The sequence below is a fragment of the Suncus etruscus genome, chromosome 1 (genome assembly GCF_024139225.1).
Source record: "Suncus etruscus isolate mSunEtr1 chromosome 1, mSunEtr1.pri.cur, whole genome shotgun sequence".
Lineage (NCBI taxonomy): Eukaryota > Metazoa > Chordata > Mammalia > Eulipotyphla > Soricidae > Suncus > Suncus etruscus.
The window spans coordinates 60,620,269-60,632,597 of NC_064848.1; the positions used below are offsets into that span (position 1 = coordinate 60,620,269).

General features: G+C 55.8%; 1 protein-coding gene across 3 annotated transcripts in view; it reads right to left on the bottom strand.

Moving 5' to 3' along the window:
• The window catches only part of CNTFR (ciliary neurotrophic factor receptor), a 40,100-nt gene that overhangs the window by 24,771 nt on the left and 3,000 nt on the right, over nucleotides 1-12,329 (bottom strand). The window contains exon 2 of one of the 3 annotated variants that reach the window (XM_049773711.1): nucleotides 6,690-6,803. The exons of 1 other annotated variant lie outside the window; for it this stretch is intronic. The gene's annotated coding sequence lies outside the window, so the exon portion shown is untranslated. Of the gene's footprint in view, nucleotides 1-3,506; nucleotides 3,621-6,689; nucleotides 6,804-12,329 lie in introns of those variants that run through there. One more of the 3 variants, XM_049773725.1, reaches the window with a different exon arrangement.

Consider the following 12,329-nt stretch of genomic DNA (forward strand, 5'->3'; position numbering starts at 1 on the left):
TTGGGCCTCCAGCTTGTTGTTCTTCCCTGATTCTTCTCTGCTTGCGGTGCTCCCACCCCCCACAGCAAATAGCCAGACCTGGGTTCAGGATTCAAGCTTCATCTATCTCCTGTGGGCTGACCCGGGTGTCCACCCACTCTAGCAGCTAGCCCTGGGGGCTTGATGGCGGGTGTGGGTGGGCAGAGAACCTGACCCCCCCTCTGCAGGCCCCCTTCTCCCACCCACCAGAGAAGGGGGGCAGGAGAAGCTGCATAGGGAGGCCGGGAGGGAGGGAGGCGGTCCCCAGCTCCAGTGGCTGGCTGAGGTTGTAGAAAGGAGGCGGCCTAGTGTGAGTGAGTGGGGGGGTGGGTATCCGCACCTGCTGTTGTGACCTCCACAGCCGGAGATGGGGGCCTGGGGGGGACAAGATTCCAATGGATTTTGGCAGCAGCCTGGACTCTGAGTGCTCACCCCCTCCAGCCTCTTGCACCGTGGGGACCCTGAGATCAGCGTGTGCGTGCCCTACTGCACGTGTGTGCGGGCGTGTTGGGGAGGAGAGCCTGGGGCAGCTGGAAAATGTCCTGAGCAGGGGGCACCCCACCCGTAGTTCATTTCTTGGGGCCCCTGCACGATGCCTGGTGGCTGGGCAATGTGCAGGGCAGATGCTCAAGTCCGCCCTCTAGTGCAAATCTGTCTGGTCTTCTCCCGATAAAGCCCTCTGCTCCGGGTGCTCAGGTTGGCCACTAGGGAACAGGAAAGGGCAGAAAAGTTCACAGGACTCTTTGGGCATAGGGGGTTGTCTGGACAGCTTCACAGAGCCAAATCCCCCATCTCCCAGCCTTTGTCCAGCATTCCCAGGTTTCTGGAAATGTCAAGAAAGATGCCTCTACCCAGGCCTGCACACGGGCAGGTTGAGTGTATGAGGAAGAGGAAGGGACTTCAAGCAGGTTAGACAGAGAAGGAACCCTACAGGCAGGGGATGGGCAGAGTTAGCTGGGGGAGAGAAGTTAGGAGAGCAGGAAGGGGTGCAGGCCCTTCATGGAGACCCAGAGGACAGACAGCCCAGCTTCTCAGACTTTGGGGCTCAGACAAAACACTATTTGCCTTGGAAGCTCCCACTACGTTCTAACCTCTTCCTCCCATTCAAACCCCCCCCCCCCCACACACACACAGCACTGATTCGGTTAAGACACACCCTCGGATGCATACATAGAGGTCAACGCTTGCAAGCTGGTTGGCACACACACAGATGCACAGGGTAGGAGGTGAGGCAGTAGGGCCAACAGAGCACTTGGAAGTCCTGGTTGGTAATAAATAAAAAACACTGAAGGAGTCTGTCTTCCTGAAAGCCGGAGTGGTGAAGTGGGGGCATCCAAACCCTGTCTTTATGGCATAGAGTCCTGCTACCCTCCCCCTAACATACATGCATATTGCACACGCCACTGCTGAGGAAGCTTCTGGTCTGTGGGGCAAGAGCAAGCATCCTTCCTCCCCCTGCTCTTTCCTCACAGTGGGGAAACCAGAGCAATCTGTTCCTGATGGGTAAACACAGGCATGAGTACGTGTGCACATGCTCACACTCCACAGCCGCTCGGGGGGCACCCAGTGCCTGATGCGGCCTGGATCTGTGACACATGGGAGCCTTCACTACCTCTGAGCAGAGCTCCCCAACACCAGCCCACTTACAAACACACACACACACACACACACACACACACACACACACACAGCCCCGAGGAACAGATATACCTAGATGGCCCCTGGCAGATAGGGGTACCCAGAGTGGACCATTTCCGGACCTCTCAGTGGATATCCATTGCCACAGCCTTGCAAGGACCAGGAGCATTAGAGCCAGTCTCATATACACAAGGACTCTCGAGTTCGCTCTGAACAGTCATGGTCTCACATATGGATACCATCACACACTCTGAAAGGCTGATCTTCCACACAGATACCATCGCACCTCCAGAAACTAGAGCCCCCCATCACCCTCAGCCCCTCACACACCCCCAGGCCAGATACACTCAGAGAATCCTCAGTCCAGGCTGGGGAGGGGGGGAGACTGTGCTGGTGGAGGAGGGGAGGAGAATGAAGCTCGGGGTGGCCTGAGGCAGGAAGGGAAAGGGAAGGAGGAACTGTTGATTCATACAAATTTGAGGAAATAGAACTAGCCAGTCTCCCCTAGCAATTTGGTTCCAGGTTCCATCCCTAATCCTGCTCTCAATGGGGTCCCAGAACCAGAAGCTTAGGCCAGAAACGGGACTGAAAAATGCCTGCATGATAAAGATCCAGGGCACAGGAAGCAGCAGCATCAGAAAGCCCCACAGACCAGAGCAGCCACCACTTTCTTTGTCCCCTCCATCCCTTCTCCCTCCACAGCAGCGGCTTTTAGCTGAGCTACCTGCTATGAGACCCCAGGCCTCTCCAAACTTCTCTGCACCCACAGCTGCTGCGGGGCATCGGGTGGGGGCGGGCGGGGACAGGAAAGGAAGGAGATGGGGCCTCTTTCCCCTGCCAGAGCTCTGTCATCACCCATGTCAGGTCTGAAATAAGATGGGGACAGACGTCCAGCAGCAGGCAGGCACCCCTGACTCAGGAGTTTCAGAGTATCCATGCACCCCATGGCCCTGGAGAGAGGGGAGGGGAGGGAAGAGAGAGTGAGAGAGAGAAAGAGAGAGAGAGAGAGAGAGAGAGAGAGAGAGAGAGAGAGAGAGAGAGAGAGAGAGAGAGAGAGAGAGAGAGAGAGAGAGAGAGAGAGAGAGTCTTTGTCGCTGTAAGAGAGAAAAAGAGAGACAGAGATCCTTGTCGCTGTCCAGGCAGAAGGGAGCCAGGTGCAGCCGGCCAAACCCCATCCCTAACACACAACCGTGTCACTTGGGTCCCTGAGGAGTGTGACCGGGCTCCCTGGAGGTGGTGGGGAGGAAGGGGCAAGCCCCAGCCTTGGGCAGTCATCAAGCAGGGCAGTCAGTCCCCAAGGGCATCGGGAGAAAGCAGGCGGTCGCAAAGGCAGAAATCGGGCATCGGGGTGGGAGGTGGGAGGAGGCAGATGACAGGGCCCTGAAGGCGGCGGTGGGGGGACGGGGACCGACCCACCAAACCCGCGGAGGGGACTGGAGTGTCTCAGGGGGTGGGGACCAACAACAGGCCAGGCGGCCCGATCACATTCCATCAGGCCGGATGTGAGAGAGAGAACGAGAGATAGCGAGCAGGACGCATCCCCTCCGCGGCCCGGAGCCCCCGCCCAGCCTCCCCAGGCCCGGGACCCCCCTGGCTCGCTCGCTCGCTCGGAGGGGAGGCCTGGTCGGGTGCCGGCAGCCCAGGGCCCGGCCCCATCCCGGGGACCTCAGGAAGTCCCAGTCCCTCCCACCGGCTGCAGAGGCCGGGAGAGCGAAGCGGGGAGAGACAGCTTGGCAGGGGAGCGCGCCGAGCAGCCGCGGGGGGCGGGGGCCGGGGCCGGGCGCGGCGGCGAGGAGCGGGAAGCGCGGGGCCGGGCGGGCGGGCGAGCGGGGTGACAAGTTCCCACTGACCTGGTCCCCCGCGCAGACGCCCCGTCCGTGCCTCCGGCGCTCCGTGGAGCCGCGCGGCCGCCCGCAGGCATCGAGGGCCCCCCGGGACGGGACGGGAGGCTGGCGCGGGAGCCGGGGGTGCCCCTCGGAGCGCCCCGGAGCGCGCGGGGCGGCCGGCGGCAGCGAGCGGGCTGGGCGGAGGGAAGGGAAGGGAAGGGAAGGCAAGGCAAGGCAAGGCGAGGCGAGGCGAGGCAAGAGCGCGCGGAACGAGCGAGCGAGCGAGCGAGCGAGCGGAGGGAGCGAGTGAGGGACGGCAGGGAGTGAGGTCATCCTTTGAATCTAATTGTCTGAGTCAGGAGATGTGGCACTTGATGCGAGAGGGAGGGACAGAGGCGACCCTCCGGGCTGGGGTTCCCCCCCCCCCGGCCTTCCCAGTCCGCAGGCCGGGTCTGGGTCAAGGGGGCAACTGGGACCCACACGACACCCTCCCCAGCCCCATGCACCCGGCCAGTCTGTCTGGGCAGCCCTGGGGAGGAGGACTGGCCAGACCGGAGAGGTGACAGGAGAGGTGAGGGCCGAGCCACAGGGTGGCCCCTTTTCTACTAGGCAGAGGTAACCCAACCCCAACCCCAATACAGGTCACCTTCTATTTCTGCCGGCATGGGGGGACCCCCCTCGCTCCACCCCCAGGGTCACAGTCATGTCCTCTGAGAATACCTCCAGCTTCTGGGGTGGGGGAGACATGGAGCCCTGCCCCAACCTCTCTGCCTGGAGCTCTCAGCACCGAGGAGATGCTGGACGGACACGGTGCCCCAGCTCACCCTCCTGACACCTGAGGATGATGAAGCCTTGCACCCCAAGGCCCCATCACCACCCCTGGAAGGAGAAAGAGGCATGCCAGGAGCTGCCTGGGATCTCAGGGGTCACCCAGGGGAGTCCAAGAAGGGAGTGGGGGGCCAAGACGGATGTTAAGCCCGGGTCTGTCCTGTCCATCAGTCATAGGGGTACAGGAACACATGGGTGCACACGGTGGGGGCATCCCGCAGCTGGGGATGTGCGCGCCCAGGGCCACACACCTCTCCCCTCGTCCCCATGGGGGAAGGGTGATAAATATTTAAGGGGCTTTTAGCTCAGAAGGGGCCGAAGCTGGGGGAGGGAGGGAGATCCACGATGCCTGATTAATGGGGTTACGGGCTTGGATCAATCCGTCCGCCCGCTGCTCCCTCCTCCTCCCTCCCTCCGCCTAATGCGCTTTATCAGGAGACGCTTTTCTGACTTGGCAGCGCTGGGTGTTTTAAATAGACCCATTTAGAGCAGGGGTGGGGGGGGAGAGAGAAAGGGGGGAGGGAGACAGAGATTGAGACAGGCTGGGAGACAGAGACGAATCAGGAGAGGGAGAGGGAGAGAGAGAGAGAGAGAGAGAGAGAGAGAGAGAGAGAGAGAGAGAGAGAGAGAGAGAGAGAGAGAGAGAGAGAGAGAGAGAGAGAGAGGGAGAGGGAGAGGGAGAGAGAGAGAAGAGAGAGAGAGAGAGAGAGAGAGAGAGAGAGAGGGAGAGAGAGAGAGAGAGAGAGAGGGCCCCCGGAAGATAGAGAGCGGGAGAAGAGAGACCTGGAGATGCAGAGACGCATAAATAAGATCGAGGATAGGCCCACAGGAGGCTTCAATGAGGGGCTAGAGGGGCGATGGGAGGCCAAGGGGAAACTGAGGGGGGGGGCTGAGGAGCAAAAACAACCAAATGAAAGACACACACACACACACACATAACACACACAGGAGTCGCCCTTAGCTGGAAGAAGCCAGGAGAGAGATTCAGCAAAGGCTGAACACCAGACGAGCCTGAGAGACAGCAGATAGCTTTTATTTCCAAAAACAGTTTTTCATCCACTTTGTTAAATTAAAAAGCCATTTTTGAAGTGGGGCTGGAGGTGCTCTGCAGGTGTGGGGGGAGGGTGGCCAGAACTGCCAAGTCTTCCCTCCTGGCCTCTTCCTCAGCCCCACAGAAGCTGCCTGGGCCTGAACCCCATGGGATATTCTCCAACTCCCTCACTCTGGGGTCCCTGGAGACAGGGTCAGGGTATCCGAGCTACTGTCCACCGGCAGAATGTCCATCCTGTAGCAGCCCCTGCAGCCCCACCACCTCCAGCCCCTGCTGCCTTCCAGTGTCCTGACTTGGGGCAGCCCCACCTCTTAGCTCCGCATGTCACTTTTCCAACAAGTCACAGGGATTCCTCCTGCCTGGGGGGGTTTGAGGGGGCACAAGCGACCTCCGACACCTAGACAGCATCTGTGACTGGAAATCTGGACTCTCCATCCCCCACCCCAATTCTGGGCCCTCGGGGGCAACAGGGAGAGTGAAGAATTTCCCACAGCCATCTGGAGCTACCATTCTCCTCCGAACCCTGGTTCCATTCTAACCCTCTTCGCTGGCACCCTGGGAAATCCCACCCCACCCTCAACAACAGCACCCAAGTTCCCAATTCTGGAGGGACAGGTTCCCCCCCCACACACACACACATACTCCTAGGCCGGGAAAATGGCCAATCTGTTTAGGAGCTGAGATGAAAAGCCAGTGGCCTTTGTGGGCCTCTGGCGGGCTTTGGACAATAGGCCCTTCCGTTCCGCTCCAGCGCCTCAATTCCTTGGACGCCCCCACCCCCGGGCTGCCAATCCAGGGGCCTTCACTGGGTTGAATGAAAGGCAAGGAGAGTCAGGCCCAGCCCCATGGCTGGCCCCAGAAGATTCGGGACTTTCTACCCTCCCCCCACCACCACTCCTATCCCCTCTGCTCCCCTCAAACCAGGGACTCTTTGGTGGGGGGCAGAAAGGGAACCTGGCAGTGAAAACCACAGGGTATTCTGCACACCCTGAATCCTCCCCCCAACACAGAGCCCTGTTTTCTGACCTGGCTCTGTCTGTGTGACAAAGGCTGTCTCTTCCTTTTCATGGATCCATGAAAGTGTTCCTGGGCAGTGTTCCCTAAAGTGAGCCACATCGCCCTCAAGGGGGTACTGGATGGAAGGGGAAGGATAGCCCCACTCTTTGCAACAAGTAAGCTATGGATGAGAAGTACCAACTAGATGCTGCAGGAACCAGACTTCTCCATGACAGGCTCCTTAACCCCTGCTGCATTTATAGTGCGGGGGGCGGGGGGGAAACCCTGCTCTCTGAGGAAGGAAGGGCCTCTTCTGGGACCCCTGCACCTACCTCTTCACCTCTGGCCGCACAGCACTGAGCACATCAACGTCTGCCTCCTCCACACCAGACTTTGCCTGGGACTTCCAAAACCAAGGGGGCGGGATGAAGTGACAAGGCTGGAGTCTAGAAGGGCAAAGGGCACATGTCAGAGGTCTCAGGGGAGCCATCGGCCTTCGTGGTCTCTCTCTATTCATAAGTCCACTCTGAGAAGAGGGAGACAGAGGCAGACAGGCCGCTCACAGTATCTGGAAGAGGAAAAGTTGGGACAAGACTGACATCCTCCAGCAAGTGCCACTTAAGGATATAAAGTGCCTCGGGGACAAAAGCAGGCCAGAGTCAGTGGCCTACCCCACCACCACCACCATCACCACACCCCAACCCTCATACACAATTTTCACACACATACAGATTTGCCCAAATTCCCACCTGGGCAGCTGACAGACACAAATACCTCCAGATCCCATGCATTCACACAAGCACACTCACACAGAGACATATGGCCACCGGCAGGGCAGAACTCCTCCCACCCCACACACCATCCTCTTCCTCTGCCTCATCCACACAATGATTTATTGAGCATCTGTTATGTGTCATAAACTATGCCAGGCACTCTGTGTGCATTATCTCATTTAATCCTCATGACTTCGCCATGAGGCAGGTTCTATTATTATCCCTATGGATGGCTGAAGGAGCTGAGATTGAGGAAGGTTAATTAACTGGCCCTGGAGCACAGGGCTGATGAGTTCCAGAAGAGATTTGAGTTCAAGTCCAGCTCCAAAGTCTTTCTGCCCTACACCAGTTTCCTTTCTTTTCTCTTTCCTTCCTGCAGTTTCTATGAAGCAGAAAGATGTTTTCTATGAAGATGATTTCTATGAAGCAGAAAAATGTTTTCCACCTACATTTTTGTCCTAAAGCAGTGGTCCTCAAACTATGGCCCACGGGCCACATATTGTATTTGTATCTGTTTTGTTTCTTCATTGCAAAATAAGATATATGCAGTGTGCATAAGAATTTGTTCATAAGTTTTGTTTTTACTATAGTCAAACCCTCCAATGGTCTGAGGGACAGTGAACTGGGCCCTTGTTTAAAAAGTTTGAGGACCCCTGTCCTAAAGCATCAGAACTACCTTCAGAGGCAATCCTGTTTCCATTTTATGGATATGTATGAGGATAACCAAAGCTCAAACCAAAAAAGCACTTTGCAGACTCAAACAACTGATAAAAAGTCAGACGACACCCATCGTTTCTTCAGACTCCATGATCCTCACTTTCTCTAAGATCCCAGGAGACCCTTAGGTCCAGCTGCCCATCTCCACCAGAGGGATATGCTGAGATGCCTAAACTTTCATACACTCTCCATCATCCAACTCTACCTAGAGAGGCAGACACACACAGACACAGACACAGACACACAGACACACAGACACACACAGACAATGGAGATGGCCAAAACAACATGTGGAACACAGGCTAGCTAGAAGTAACTGAGATAAAGACATAGCATAGAGAGAGTGAATCTAGGAGCACAGACACACATAGGGTCCTCTGTTTTATCTGAGAGACTGTCAGAAAAGGAATCTATAGGAGGCCAGAGAGATAGGACAGGAGGTAGGGCACTTACTTTCGTCCACAGTACCACATGTGAGTCCCCTGAGCACAAAGCCAGGAATGATCCTGGAGCACTAGTGGCTGTGCCCCCCAAACCAAGTACATGAATTTTGTGGGGGACCCATTCAGGGATGGTCAAGGCTGACTCCTGGCCCTATGCTCAGGAATCACTCCAGGATAGCTCAGGAGACCATACCAGGGATGAAACCCAGGTTGGCTGAGTACAAAGCAGTCCCTACATGAAAGCAAAGCCTACCCTACTATCACTCTCAAGAAAACTAATTTAAAGAAATACTATCATTATTTAAAAAAAAAAAAAAAAGTGGAAGACAGAGGCTGGCATGAAGAAACACAAACATACAAACATCCCCCAACTTCCATAGCAAGCCAGTTGTGAAATGAAAGGAGGCCCAGGCTACATGCGGTGTGCTTGCATGTGCACTGGGGGGGGGGGGCATGGAGGCTGTATCACCACGCACATTACACCAGCTGCTTCCAGCAATTTCATCTGATTAATAATAAATGCCCTGTAATTACAGCCTCTCCCCCAGCCCTTCTTCCTGTTTTTTGTCAGCTGCCGCCAGGCCAGCCCCCCCATGGACTCCAAGGACCCCTCCACCCTCACCTGCTGCTTTCTAGGAGGTGAAATGGATATGGGCTGACAGAGGAGGCCAGAGTCCTGAGTTGAGGGGGAAATACACTGGGATTGATGCCCTCTGCCTCCAAACCAAAGGTCACCTCCTTAGGTCTGACTTGCAACTTCCCCCATCCTGGTTCTAAAATTTAGAACCCTGAAAATGGATTATTAGGTCTGGGATGCAAAGATGAACTCAGAATTCCCTTTATCTGTTCTTCCTTTTCTTTTTATCTTTTTTGGAGGGGAACACATCTAGCAGTGCTCAGGGCTTACTTCTGGCTCTCTGAGCTCAGGAATCACTTTTGGCAGGGTTCAGAGATTGAACTCAGGTCAGTCAACTGCAAGGCAAGAGCCCTACCCGCTGTACTATAAGTTAGGGCCCGCCTGTTTTCTTTTTGGTGGGCATTTGGCCATACCCAGTGATGCTCAGAGGCTACTCCTGGCTCTGGGAGTTATTCCTGATCAGGGGACCACATGACACCAAAGCTAGAATTGGGGCTCATGCATGCAGAGCATGTACACCAACCCTTTGAGTTAAGGAGAAGCACTCTTCAAGCACGTCTTACTCATTCTTTATCTCTCCCTGGCTAAAAGAAGGCGCCACTCACCAACTCCCCCTTGCTGGGCACCCCACAGGCTTAATGGAGCAAAGGATCAGGACACAGCCCCCACCCATAGCACATTGTCCCAGCCCAGACAGGCCCAAAGTCTGCCCACTGAGTCCCCATGCTCTGGACACTGGGCGGTCCCGCCTCCCACCCTAACCCCCTACCCAGGTCCACCTCCCTCCAGGCCTCCCACCCTCGCTCTCCAAGGCAGCTCTATCAGAATCAGCTGCGGGCTTGTGCTGATCTGTTTCTAATCGCTGGGGCCTGGTTCACGCTTGCCCCCCCACCCCAATATTGATTCCATTATTTGGAGAGTCATTGACGTCAGGGGCCTGGATGGGCGCCAAAACCGCCTTCTCTCCAGGCCTGGGCTGGGGCCCAGCCCCCCATCCCACAATTTCATGGAGGGGCCCCAAAAGGTCAACTCACGGGCCGAGGTCAATATCTTACACCCTCAGAGGCTGGGCATATTTTACCTTCTCCTAGGTCCCTAGAAGCCTGGGGATCCAAAGCAAGGTGGGGGTCTAGGAAAGAGGAATGTGCCAGAGTTTTACTGGGACTCAGACTGCTAGGCAGCACTGGGTTGGGACACGGGAGCTCAGAAAATGCTTCTTGGTGAAGATGTGTGTTTCTATACCACACACCTATTTAGAGCATCCTAGAAAGGAACTTAGAACAGTTATAACTGACCCACTGATGTTTGCATCTAATCAGACATGTTTTGAGCCTGACTGGAAGGTTCTCAGTGTCCCAAGTCTTAGCCATCATTTACTTACATGGCACCTCACCCAACCTCTTTGATCCCTGTAAAACAAAAACAGCCATGTCTCCTGTATCTCAACCCCACATGCTAGCTCTGTTTCCCCATATTCTCACATTCTCTCAGTAGCTCTGGGAGAGGGGTGTGTGTGTGTGTGTGTGTGTGTGTGTGTGTGTGTGTGTGTGTGTGTGTGTCCCTCTCTCTTAGCGTCTCTCTGACCAAGAAAAAGCTGCAGCTACACCCGTCCCATTGGCACTGCCTAGACTCTGGTTGGGTAGGGATTTCTCTCTCTCTCTCTCTCTCTCTCTCTCTCTCTCTCTCTCTCTCTCTCTCTCTCTCTCTCTCTCTCTCTCTCTTTTATTTTTTAGGAGCTAAGCTCTGTTTTCAGACATGACTAACCCATTGGGATAGTGGGTGAATCTCACAGTAATGTCCTGGCTCTAGCTTTAAGTTTCAACAATGGCACCCACCATCTTGGCTCGGGTCCGAGAAAGCAAAACCCAGAGACAGCAAGAGACACTTGACTACAGCAGGAGAAAGGGGCCTTCAAACCTCGTAAAAGATCTGAAAGTACAAGAGAACAGAGTTGTGGTCTGTGCTCTGTGCCCTGTCCCCCTACTAAGACCATCTGCTCTCTTCAGTGTTCTTTCCCTGTCCTTGAGTTGCTGTAGCCTACAAACCACTCAGGTCCTTCAAGCCAACCAGGTGTGAATAAGATCTTTGGGCCCCAAGTTACAAACCCTGTAAGAACTGTCTGGGGCATGAACACTATGGTGATCATGAATAATCATTGTGCTATCCCACTGAGTATGGTGATGAACAAGCATTGGGGCTTGGGGCTGGAGAAATCGCGCAGGGGGTAAGGCTTGCTTTGCATACACCTGACCTGGGTTTAATCCCCAGTACCACCAGAAGTGATTCCTGAACACAGACCCAGAATTCAATTCAGAGCACTACCTGGAATAGCTAAAAAACAAACAAAAATGTACTAGGGAGTGGAACTGGAGCATAATGACACCCTTGCTTTGCAAAATGCACACACCCCAGCAGTAGGAATTGCTTTCCTTGCATTCCCAAAGCATAGACCTGGCCCTGATGCTGCCCAGAGGTCACTGGCAGCAGCTCATCTCCCTTCCAGCACAGTGCTAGTTCCTAGCTCCTGGGTTTGGCTTGGCTGTCCCCACAACTCCGCCCTCCACCCAGAACCCTAGAGGACTCTGCTCCATGACCCCCAGAACAGGGCTCTGTACCTCAGGGACTCCTATGCCCTCTGCAGAGTACAGAGGGTGATGACCTCAGCGCTCTGGGCCCACTTGCCTCGCCAATCCCTCCCCACAGGAAACCCGGAGCCCCCCCCTTGGTGGGTGTGGTCACCCAGGGCCACAGGAGTTTACACAGCTGAAGTCCCCCCACCCCATGGAGGAGGGGTCAGCTCTCCTCAGCCTCTGTGCTCTCTAGGACCCCCCCCCCCACTAGGCACACATGGTCCCCCCCAACCCATCTGCATTTCAAAGAAAATTCACTCCATATGTTTCCGATTCATTTACACTTCAACTCTCCATGGGGGGGGGGGCAGAAAGCAGGGCGCCTCTACTCCAAGCCCCCCACCCCAGAGGGGGGCTGGAGAGCACGTGTCCCCTTCTGGGGAAGAGCAATTCCACCAGAGCCCAGGGCCTGCTAAGCCCCAACTGTGAGGGGCTCACTCTGGGGGGTGCAGGGATGGTGGGCCTCAAGCAGCCCCTCCCCTGAGCCTCTGGAATCAGGGAGGGGATACCTAGTAAAGACTCTCCTCTACTCCCCCCACAGTCTCCAAAACAGGTGCCATTGGCACCTACAATAGCCCCCCCATTCACACCCTTCCCCCTTGCTAGGAAAGAATCCTACTCCTTAGGGGAGGCCTGGGTAGGAGGTTGGGCACACTCAGGGTGAGGGTCAGGGCTCAATAGGCATTCCAGAGGAAGGAGGGGACACCAGGACTCAGCCTCTAAGCTTTGTTCCAGTCAGGTGGAGGGGAGAATTGGGTGGATCCAGTGTAGA